Genomic DNA, 12,767 nt, shown 5'->3' with positions numbered 1-12,767 from the left:
GAGTCTGAAACTCTCCTGATTCCCTGTAGCTCTTCTGCCTTTTGGAGTTGACTCACATAGCCTTCATTTTTTTTTTTTAATTTATTTATTTATTTTTTATTTTTTTATTTTTTTATTTTTTATTTTTTAATATATGAAATTTACTGTCAAATTGGTTTCCATACAACACCCAGTGCTCATCCCAGAAGGTGCCCTCCTCAATACCCATCACCCACCCTGCCCTCCCTCCCACCCCCCATCAACCCTCAATTTGTTCTCAGTTTTTAACAGTCTCTTATGCTTTGGCTCTCTCCCACTCTAACCTCTTTTTTTTTTTTTTCCTTCCCCTCCCCCATGGGTTTCTGTTATGTTTCTCAGGACTGTTGGTGGGAATGCAAATTGGTGCAGCCGCTCTGGAAAGCAGTGTGGAGGTTCCTCAGAAAATTAAAAATAGACCTACCCTATGACCCAGCAATAGCACTGCTAGGAATTTATCCAAGGGATACAGGAGTACTGATGCATAGGGGCACCTGTACCCCAATGTTTATAGCGGCACTCTCAACAATAGCCAAATTATGGAAAGAGCCTAAATGTCCATCAACTGATGAATGGATAAAGAAATTGTGGTTTATATACACAATGGAATACTACGTGGCAATGAGAAAAAATGAAATATGGCCTTTTGTAGCAACATGGATGGAACTGGAGAGTGTGATGCTAAGTGAAATAAGCCATACAGACATAGCCTTCATTTTAAGTAGTTCTTAGTTATGATTAGAAGCACTTATATTTCAGCACATTGGAGAGCTACCAGTGGATGTGGGTTGTGTAGTTTAATCCATTGGCTGTGTAGTTTAACCCATTAGCTATTCAAAGGATTTGGGACAATCTGGCTTCAATGAAAATGTTGACTGGACTTCTTGAAGGACAGTTTCTTGTGACTCTCCACACCTAACAACTGTAGATGTGCCTTAAAATATTTAACAATTTCTCTACTGATAAATACCATTTCATTGTTGCTGCTTTTAGAATTATATCTCCACTAGTCATGTTTTGGATATATATATTCTTCTGCCATATTTCTTTTACTTCTGTAAAGTTAAACTCTTAAATTTGAAATACTAGATTAGTTTGTTTATGGAAGTATCTCTATAAAGCCAAGGCAATACTTATTTTATTCCCAGCTGTCTCTTATGCCACCACCCATAAGGTGCTACATTATACCTAGCACTTTCAAAATGAAGTATGAGCTTTTTCAAGAGTAGAGACATGCACTTGGTGCAGTTTTGTAACTTGTATTCTGTCATGATAGTCTCAGGCTCTTAAACACATTTGTCATAGGGACAAGGTAAATATATTTGGAGAAATTCCAGAAAAAAGAATACTTTAATGATGTGAGTTCTGGAGAAAAAAATTAAAGCAAGTATAATCAAAGGAATGTAATATTTTAATATTAAGACCACAAGAGTATTAACATGATTGAAAACAGAATGCATGGTGTTTTAAACAATAGCATCTCTGAAAATGGCATGGCATTATAAATATACTTATGTAAAGTGTATTGATGTCAGGCTTAATTTATGCAGTCATGAAGAAAAATTTAATTTGATTTTTAATAGTATAGTGAAATATTTTGGTTTTAAATATTACCTAAAAATAAAATCCTAATCTTCTAAAAGAGTATAATATTACCACACATTCACAGACCAGCAAGAAGAAATACTAGCCATGAGTTTTCTAAGCTAACCATTAACTCTTTTTTTTTCCCCTTTGGCTTTTCTTCTTCCATAGAATTTCTAATACAAGGAATAGGTGTGGGGCAGCCTTAAAATGGATTTTAAATCCCCTTAACTTTAAATATTATTATTTTTGTACAAAAATTAGTTTTGGCTTATCTTTCTTTGCATAGGTAATAGCTAAGAAAGGTTTAACCTACAGTTGCTTGACCTTCTGAACTATGCCAAATTTAACTCCCCCAATTTTTTTTTCAGTGAAGTAAAACATAAATAAATTTAAAAGTGAAGATGTTAATCTTTTGACCGATACACACCAAGTAACAGAGAAAATAACAGCTAATAATGTAAAATAAAAATAAGTATGTATCACCATGGCTTTGGGGGGATTTTTTTTTTTTTACTGTTTCTTCATCTTTTTATTTGCTCTATTTGTCATCAAAATAATGGCAAAAATATTACAGTGATTAGCCTAATGAAAGAAAGAAGCTATTAATAGAATTTTTAACATTAATAACAGTGTTATATTTACTAAAATGTAATATTGTCATTCAAACAACATGAAAGATATTACATACACCACTGTCTGAAGAAGAAAAAGAAAAAAAAAGAGACGAGGAGTCAGATTTACTTTAAGGCTGGAACAGAAAGAAAATTGCCATACGTTTGCTAGCACCTGACTCTTGTAAGCTGGCAACAGTTTAATAGAACTTAACCTCATCAGATTTTCAGCCTGCGATGGAATAATGTTATGGCCAACATTTTCTATTTGGCAAAACTTAGTTTATCTAACTACAATTTACTAAATTGGCATTTTGCTGAAATGGCTATTGTTGCCTGAACACTTTTCTAAACTCTTGGCGAAGTTGACCCGAGTCTTGTGTGAAAAGGCCAGAGTCACAAGTTGGTTTGCAGAACTATGACAGTTTTTATTTTGTAGTTTTAAAAACTCTACCAGTGGGTAAAAGAATAGCTTATTCCCTATTCTTTCTGTGTGTACATTCATTCTGCTAATATAAATAAGTGTATTAGTATATTTATATGGTTTTCATGCTTATGCCTATTAGACCATAAATTTCATTAAAGAAAAGAACTATGTCCTATTTTTTACCAGCTTCATTGAGATATGATTAACATATAACATTGTATAAGTTTATAGTGTATACACATGTTGATTTAATACACATATATTTTGAAAAGATAACCATCATAGCATTAGCTAACACCTCAGTCACTTCAAATAATTACCATTTCTTATTGGTTATGAGAAAATTTAAGATGATTTTCTTAGGAACTTTCAAGTATGTAACACAGTATTATTAACTATAACCACTATGCTGTATATTAGATCCCCGGATCTTATCCTATTTATAACTGGAGGTTTGTAATCTTTGACCAACATCTCCCCATTTCCCCTACCTCTGTGTGTCTGGTAACCACTATTCTACTCTCTGACTTCAGCTCTTTCAGATTCTATGTATAAGTGACAGGATGCAGTATTTTTCTTTCTCTGACTTACTTCACTTAGCGCAGTGTCCTCAAGTTCCATCCATGTTGTCACAGATGCAATGCTGTCTTTATATTTAAACTACTCACATTTCCATCTTCATTCCACAGGACCTCGCAGAGTGTTTTCCAAGTAGTATATTCACCCATGTTCACTCACTGATACACTTATTCACTGTCTTGTCTTGCCATTATCCTAAAATAGATGCTTGGTCAAAAGAAATGAGATAGCCACAAGGAAGAAATGTACTTCAATCATATAAATGTTTCTGAGTAGAGTCTCTTTCCCTCTTTCACTCTTTTTATCTCTCTATCTGCCTCTCTCCTTACCTCCTTTTCTCTTTTTTTCTTGCTGCCTCTTTTCTCTCTTTTTAAATACTATCTAGTTGAGATTTCCAAAGCTGTAGGTCAAGAGACCGGTGTCTTCCTTTGTGACCAGGTGAAATGTATTGGATCTTTATCTACTTTAATTTCTTCATCTTTGAAGGGCACTCACATCTATTCACCTCTTCCATATATAGGAGCATACATAGTAAGGATAAAATTAGATAAGAGTTGTGAAAGTACTGTAAAAATATTTAAAAAGTTAATTTGGTAAAATTAAAAAGCTAAACACACTGATGATATACATAGACAAGTGAACACATACATAAATGTATGTATGGGTGCATATATATGCAAATTTCTTCAATTGAGAGAGAATTTCCATTCTGGTAGTTGGACTACAAGTTAAACTGAGTTAATGTATCATAAAAGCATTCTGAATCTTATTTTTTTTGCATAATCCCTACACATTAAAAAAAACCATAACACTTTACACATGCTTTAGGATCACCAAGTCTGTTAAAATGAGACCTTGTGATTTGAATAGCTAATCAAATCATTGAGAAGCAGCTGTAACTCTGTAATACTTTATTGAGGTCAAAATAAAAATAGAAGCCAGAGCCTTATTTATGTTGCTATCTCTTAGTGATAGAGCTACAGATACCATTCCTGCCATCTAGACCTTAGTTGATATAATGACAACTAAGGCCAGCCATAAGATTTAGTAATGGTGGAAATAATTGATTATCTTGTCTGCTTCTGTAGTTTTCAAAGTTTTAACCCTATATACGAGAAGTATTTTAGATCAAAACATGCAGAGGTACAATTCACAAAATGCCAAGTTAATTAATGTACATTTTGCTATGGTAACAACGCTGCCAGTTTATTTCATTTTTATCTATTTTTTTAATTTCGTTTTTATTTTTATTTATTTTTATTTTTTTATGAAATTTATTATCAGATTGGTTTCCACACAACACCCAGTGCTCATCCCAACGGGTGCCCTCCTCAATACCCATCACCCACCCTCCCCTCCCTCCCACCCCCCATCAACCCTCAGTTTGTTCTCAGTTTTTAAGAGTCTCTTATGTTTTGGCTCCCTCCCTCTCTAACCTTTTTTTTTCTTCCCCTCCCCCATGGTCTTCTGTTAAATTTCTCAGGATCCACATAAGAGTGAAAACATATGGTATCTGTCTTTCTCTCTATGACTTATTTCACTTAGCATAACACTCTCTGGTTTTCTAGCAACGTGGATGGAACTGGAGAGTGTAACACTGCCATTTTAGCACACGATCTTTGTCTTTAAATTCCCAGGGGTAGGATTACCATGTTTGAAATCTTAGGCTGCTTCTATTCTTCTACAGATTTTCAATGAATTCTGGAGACAAAAATATAGGACAAAATAAATATTCACATATTTCTGCCTTCAGTTAAAATCTGGTATCATTTTTATAAGTATTTGAGAATTCACACATACTGGAGCTGTCATGGTAATTCAAGGTTTGGAGAAGAAGGAACATTTCTGGTTTTGTTACTTGCTTTGCAAAGCTCGGCCTTTATGAATACATATTTTTGGAGTTTTGCCACAGAATCTGTACCTTAGGTTTCCGATTCATACCTCAGAGTATTAGCTAGATAAGGGAGTTTGTTCCGTTTTGATATTGTGCATATTTGCGTGTGCTTAAATCTTAACATGTCCTGATGTTATTTAATTTACTCATGTGTCCAATAGAGTCTATCAAGTAGACCAGCTTTTTGTGATTTTTATCACTATAAATCAAAAACTTCAGATACAGGCATGAAGTATCTATTGAAAATAATCAGAAAATAGAATTGTTTCTTAAATTGTTAGTACGTGATAGTATGAATGGTAGACTGGGTATCTAACTGTAGTAATCTCAATAATAATAGGAATTTTATTATGTTTATTAGACTCATTTATTTTTGGAGATTTATCAGCTTATAGGGAAGTACATCCCAAGAGACGATGGTAAAACAAAACCATTATGAAAATATCAACACTTTCTTCAAAGTTTTTGTGTGTTTTAAGCAAATTACATACAGGATCTACTAATCTTAATAACAAAATTTGTGAATTAAATGGTGTTATTCCCAGATGAAAGCAAGTTTCATAGAGATTAAATATCTTGCCCAAGGACCTGCAACTCATGTAGGACAGGGCTGGTACTGAGAGCTCGATCAGACTGATTTTCAGCCTCATTATTTTAACTCCTCTCATTTTCTCAACAAGAATGGTTGGAACAATTGGCAGCTTAGAGAACTGAAGACTTTGAAATGTGTATGAAATGGAATTGTTGTAGGATCTATGATGATGAAATGATTGAGCTCATTTTTCATGGCTCCATATGGCCTAGTTAGAACCAATGAATAGATGTAAGCATGAAAGTTTCAGTTCTGATACTTTCATTTAAGAAAATGACGAGGCTTCTTCCAGGACGAATGAACTCACTGTCATTGGAAACAACTGTTCTCAGACTGCAGACAAAAGTCAAGTAGAAAAGGTTCTCAGGGGAACAAAGGTATTGTGCTAGACGATTTCTAAAGTTCTATCCACTGCTAAGATTCCACATTTTAAGTATTTGCAAGTGTTTATGGGTTGAGACAGAGGAAATATTAACAATTTCTACTTTTTGAGATTCCTACATATAGAGAATTCACCTTATGCTAGTTACTCTGTTGAATTTGTTAATATTTTCTTTTCAAGGAAGGGAGAGGCAAGTTTTAACAAGTTCTTATACTCAACATCATCTATTGGTTTTTATTCTGTAGGAGGTGAGGTACATTTGATTTTTTTGGTAATAAATAATTTCAGGTAGAAGTTGGTACTTTAAAGAACCCTCGAGTGAAGTAAAATGGTTAGCTTTTGAAATGGGATTCATTCTGGACTTGTTTTTCTGAAATTTTTACAAATCTCACATCTTCTTATGGAGCATAAAAATGGACTGCTCTCCTTTGAATGTTCATTGAAGTTTCAAAGCAAATAACATAATAATGTATTTTTAAAAACATACTAGAGCAGAAAGAAGATAGTTATTTGACTTTTATTTTTTTAAGACCTCAAGTATTTATTTTTTAAATATTTATTCATTTAAATTCAAATTAGTTAGCATATAGTGTAGTATTGGTTTCAGGAGTAGAACCGAGTGATTCAAGACTTACGTAAAATACCCAGTGCTCATCCCAATAAGTGCCCTCCTTAATGCCCATCACCCATTTAGACTGTCCCTCCACTCAACACCCCTCCAGTTTGTTCCTGTATTTAAGAGTCTCTTATGGTTTGCCTCCCTCTCTCTTTTCATATTATTTTTCCTTCCTTTCTACTTTGTTCATCTGTTTTGTTTCTTACATTCTACAAATGAGTGAAATCGCGTGATATTTGTCTTGCTCTGACTTGTTTCACTTAGTGTAATACACTCTAGTTCCACCCACGTTGTTGCAAATGGCAAGATTTAATTCTTTTTGATTGCTGAATGATATTCCATTGTGTGTGTGTGTGTGTGTGTGTGTGTGTGTATGCACACACATCTTCTTTATCCATTCATCAGTCACTGGACAGTTATTTGACTTTTAAAGAGACAGAAGTAGCAAAAACTATACATTATTTGATTGCTTTGAAAATTGTTGGGTGCATCTGCTTAAAATATTTTTTTCTACTTAGTATGAAAAATAAAGCACCATTTAGGTAACCTTTCTTGTCAATCATGTTTTACTTGTATTTTTAGTGGACGTATTCCATCTTGAAGATTCTGATATGCCTCCCTGGTCAACCTTCACCAGCAACCTCCAATCTTCCCATGTACTATTATGAAGATGTATTGCTGTCAATGTAAATAATAAACTAATTATTATAGCTATGAAATTAATCGCTTCTTGGCCTTTTGGCTAAGATCACGTGTAGTATCTGTTCTTATCAGTTTAAAACTATGAAATTAGTCCTTGTATTTATTTGGAAGAATGTAAAGAGGGAGTAAGTGGTAGGCAATGGGCAGTTCTTCTTACTTTGAATGTATAAGTTTTATCAGATGAGGCAGGAAGAGTTGATAAAGTTTATGGGAAGTAACTAATTTTGACTCTTTGGACTGAAAGTAATAGCATTCACAATATAGGATTGTGAAAACTCAGGGCCATTTGGATAGATAGCCTCTGAAGAAGTTGAATTTTCTTAGGTGATCAATGGAGATTGTTGCATGGGTGCTGAGAAGGATGGGACTATGTAGAACTAGTTCTATGAGAGATCGATAATATTGTATAAGCAAACAGAGTTACCCTGGTGTTGGTTTAACATAGGAGAACAATACCCAGAATCCCAAAATGAGACTGTTGGGGGAAGTGAGTACGTGGTTTTGTTTGCTCATGGTTTGAATTGAAAGCTTATAGTGCAGGATTTCATAAATTGGACAAGACTTTGGACCTGTTGATTTTCTAAAGAAATAGTTGATGCAGTGAGGTAGAATCCTGGGAAATAAGTTGGATTTAGTTTGTGCAGACAATGGCTGGAATGCTGTGTTTCCAAGAATGGAGAGCATGAGGCTGACATTAGTGATGCCATGGAAGAGTGAACAGCAGGATGTGGTGACAGATTGAATGCAGAGGGGGAACCTAAATGACATGACTGGCTTGTGGCTAACATGACAACAAAGCAGCAGGATGTAGATTGTGTGACAGTTGCTTTCTGTCCAAGGACAACCACAAATGGAACAGTAATCACAACAGGGCATGTCTTTTTAGATAAATCAACATATGTGATAAGATATGCATCCAATGAAGGGAAAATTAAAATTGGTGCATAAATTAATGAATCCAATTATGATCCATATCTTCTTTCAATTCTGGGTTTTTATAACAAATGTCAACATAGAGAAGTTATGAATTTGTGTTAACATGATAACAGTTCTCTTTTGTTGATTGCTCACTTACTATAAAATAGGCACTGTGCTGTTTCATCTGCATTGGTTTGTTCAGTCTATATATGTACAGTTTTCACCCCCAGTGTATAGATGGCAACACTGAGGTTTAGGAAGGTTAGAGACATGTGTCCAGCATTACACAGCCAGTAAATGGTAGGGCCAAGGTTCAATTTTCATCACTCAGACCCAGATCTGTTCTCTTAAAAATTTGGCATTCTATGTCACGATTAACTTTCTGATGGTGACCTACCCCGGAGACAAAACCATTATTCTTCAATTACCTTTTAAAGTGGACAAAACATGAAGAATAGTGTCCCAGACAAAAGAGGGAGGTATTTGAGCCTAAAAACAAGGATACAAACTATCAGAAGCACAGATAGGTTTTTAGTGTTCCAACATGACCTTATCATCATTATTAATAACAACTACATTCCAATGAGATTTATTTCCAAATTATATTTTAGTCCCAATTGGCTACATTTTCATTTCGTGAAATGGCAGTTTTATAAGAACCAGTAGGTCTTGTTGTAACTAGTCTAACTCAAATTAACCACAGAAATCACTTTGGGGAAAAGATTGTTATCAAGCAAAAACCAGACAAAACAAAAAATCTTCACGACTTCACCTCTTGGTAGAAATCTCCTGAGTTATCATTTAAACCAGAAAATAAGAATATAAGGATAAGTTAAATTTTATGTTAGGCTCTTTCACTTTTAGTGAGCAAGTCACTTAACCTCTTTGTTTTATCATTTCTGTGAAATTATCTTAATCATTGACCACTTAATTGATAACTTCCCATGCAAGCCTTTTAAAGCCACTAGAAACCAATCCAGTGCTAGCTAGATGTCAAAGGTGACAGTTTTTTTTTTGTTTGTTTGTTTTTACCTTGGTGTTTCACAGTTCAGAGCTTGTTCAACTTTAGTGAAGTTCAACTTTAGTAAAATAACTCTCTCTTGACTGAAAATATTCCTCAGTGGTAAGCAATCTAGCTATCAATCTGCCTTAAAATATTAATTACTTACCACACGTAAAAATGTCACACTGTGAAGATTAATAGGGTATTTTCTAAACATATGAGATGACAGAAAAACTCTTATTAGCACAATCTGCCGAAAAGACTATTACTTTTATTATCATTAGAATTACAATCATATATCCCAGTAAATACTAAAGAATGCACACTGCCATTTGAAAATCTAAACTAGAATATACGGTGCCATGAAATGACATTTTGAGTCTCTCTTAATTTTGTCTTCAGGACCTCTTACTCAGCATTCTATGTGCTTGCTTCTATTGCTAGATCAGAAATCAACAGTTTGTTAAGAGAATGGATGCCAAATTTTCCTATAGTTTCAAAACACAATTTGAGTTTTGATTTTTTCAGTGGTGTCATTTATATTTCTACTGAAATAAAGAGATTGAGAATCAGTATTTACTATAACTGACAGAAGATAATTTTCAATTGAGACACAAAAACAGGGAGAAGAGCACAAATGATAAAAGAAAACTGGAAAGCCAGGAGAGACTCTCTAATCTTTTTACTCAAAAGAGTTTGCCTCAGTCTTTTAATTGATTTTTATTTTTGATTATTTATATTTCAGGTAGTTAACATATGGTGCAACATTGGTTTCAGGAGTAGAATTCAGTGATTCATCACTTACATACAGCACCCAGTGCTCATCATAACAAGTGTTCTCCATAATACCCATCGCCCATGTAACCCATCTGCCACCCACCTCCCTTCATCAACCCTTCATTTGTTCTCTATTGTTAAGAGTCTCTTGTGTTTTGTTTCCCTTTCTTCTCTTTTCCCTCTCCTTCCTATATGTTAACCTGTTTTGTTTCTTAAAGTCCACATGAGTGAAATCCTATGATAGTTGTCTTTGTCTGATTGACTTATTTCACTAAGCAGAATACATCCTAGATCCATCTACGTCATTGCAAATGGCAAGATTTAATTTTTCTGATAGCTTAGTCATATTCCATTGTTTATATATACCACATCTTCTTTATCCATTCATTAGTCTATGGACATTTGGGCTCTCTCCAAAGTTTGGCTATTGTTCATAATGCTGTACATTGGGGATCATGTACCTCTTTGAATCTGTATTTTTGTGTCCTTTGGGTAAATATCTAATAGTACAATTGCTGGATCGTAGGGTAGTTCTCATTTTTAGTTTTTTGAGGAACCTCCATACTCCAGATTGGCTGCATGAGTTTACATTCCCACCAGCAGTGCAAGAGGGTTCCCCTTTCTCTGCATCTCGCCAACACCTGTTGTTTCTTGTGTTGTTAATTTTAGCCATTCTGATAGATGATATAAGGAAAGTAGAAAGCTAGGAGAGACTCTCTCATCTGCTTACTCAAGAGTTTGCCTAAGTTTTGTGGAAAAGTAACACTTATACCACCTGATTTACCCAGTTGAATGATTTCTACTTTGATAAGGAAAATAAATGGTAAGCTATTAGGCATTTAGGACACTTATTTGAAATGATTTCAAATACAAGTACTGCAATCAGGGTATAAGCAGCAACATTCACTTGTTTTATCTCCAGTACTTTGCATAGTGATGGGCTTGTAGTATGTGCTTAGTAAATGTTTAGTGGTCAAATAAATAGTTGTGTAAGCCCAGCACAGTTACTTATTATCACCTGTATTATCAATACTTGTAATACTCATACAAGGTATTTGGATATATAAATATTTCTTAAAGTATAAATATCAGCTTATGCGTATACATTGCATAAAAGTAATCAGCTGTGTACAATCTGTCCTGAGAAAAACAGAAGTCAAGCTGAATTTGAAGTTTTGAGTGGAAATGATTGAGGATAGATAAGGAAATAAGTAGCTTGGAAGAGGGGTTGTTTCAGTAGGAAAGATACAGGAAAAATGATAGAAAGGAAGGGTAATGAATTTGGTTTGGAACACAATGAGAAGAAGAAGCCACCATGATATCTGAGAAGAAACTAGTAGGTGGTTGCTGATGGTTAGACTTAGCAATAATTGATAGAACTGAGGCCACTTCCATGGAAATTCTCTTCCATACTTTGTTGAAAGGTGGGTTCTGGGAACCCATTATTAATATTGAATACAAGGTAAACTTGGGAAAGTTTATTGGACTAGAAGATTTACTAACCCAGGATTAGCTTCTCAGATTATCTTGATAATTTGGACTAAGAGTTAGAAACTAGATCCATGAGAAAAGGTACAAGAGCTGTAGATTCACAGAGTTGAGAAGAAGGTTAGTACCACGGTAACCCAAATTACTGGCTTAAGTTTGTTTGGTGAGAGCAGGACTTGTGTACCATTCAGACATGCCAATCAGGAGGAAGCAAGGATTGCTTTAGAACTTCACTGTTCTCCTATTCCCCATTCCAGGTCTCATAGATCACCATCAACCTCCTGTGTTGGGCTTCTGAGGTATCCCTGTCTTTTCTTGACAGCTTAAGGTATAGCTTCAGTAATGAACTTCAGAGGCACTATTAGTAGCTTTAGGAATGCCCCTCAGAGGCAATGCCAGTAGACATTAGAGCATAAGATTGGGCAACAGAAAAAGTCAGTCCCCTAATCTTGGCTAATAAGAAGAGTGAGTATTTCAAACAGTTCTACCAAGAAAAATGAAAGCCAAGAGGAGAGCCAACATTAGTCTATATTTAAAGTTAGTAGAATGTACCCAGAAATTTTCTTTAAAACCTCCATAAGCCTCTGTTTAAAATCCTCAGCTTTTGCCACCATTAACTTAAGTATTCATGATTTTTTAAAATCACTAACAACAGATTAGAACTGTCTTAGATGAAACAACAATCCAATGAATGAAACCTGTTAGCATCTTAAATATCTCTACTTAAGCACCTCAAATACCTGTTTCTAAAAATGATTTCACCCTCAGTTTCAACTGTTGGACAGATGCCTAAAATTGAAGCAGAAACCCATCTCTATGTGTTTACCCATGGATTCTTGCTCTACTTCTTTCGAGGTCACTATTTAACAACCCATCTGATTCTGGTGAGTCTTTCACATTCCATCTGAGGATTTAACATTAGTAACTCTGCTTCTCTGAGAAACGAATGGCAACAAACTGTCTCTTTAACTTATACAAGCTGTGTTGTGACTGACATATACAGCATGTATCATTAGGTCTCTACATATCCCAAACCTGGGATGATTTGGCAGACTCTGAAAGCCTAATGGAATCGTAGCTCCTTCTGAGTATATTAGCATGCCTATTAGTATCTCCTATAATAAATATGCCACATTTTATTTTAGGCAGTTCTGGGACTTTGTATTGCCTTTATTC

The 12,767-nt window shown here is 34.7% G+C and overlaps 1 protein-coding gene and 1 pseudogene across 1 annotated transcript in view; both read left to right on the top strand.

Annotated features, from left to right (window-relative positions):
* SGCD (sarcoglycan delta) overlaps positions 1–12,767 on the top strand; it is a 559,487-nt gene that overhangs the window by 88,591 nt on the left and 458,129 nt on the right. The window lies entirely within an intron of this gene.
* On the top strand, positions 7,426–7,523 carry LOC125935915 (uncharacterized; annotated as a pseudogene).

This window comes from Panthera uncia (assembly GCF_023721935.1).
Source record: "Panthera uncia isolate 11264 chromosome A1 unlocalized genomic scaffold, Puncia_PCG_1.0 HiC_scaffold_17, whole genome shotgun sequence".
In the NCBI taxonomy this organism is placed as follows: Eukaryota; Metazoa; Chordata; class Mammalia; order Carnivora; family Felidae; genus Panthera; species Panthera uncia.
The sequence above is the reverse complement of the archived record's forward strand: the minus strand, read 5'-3'. Positions and strand labels throughout refer to the sequence as shown.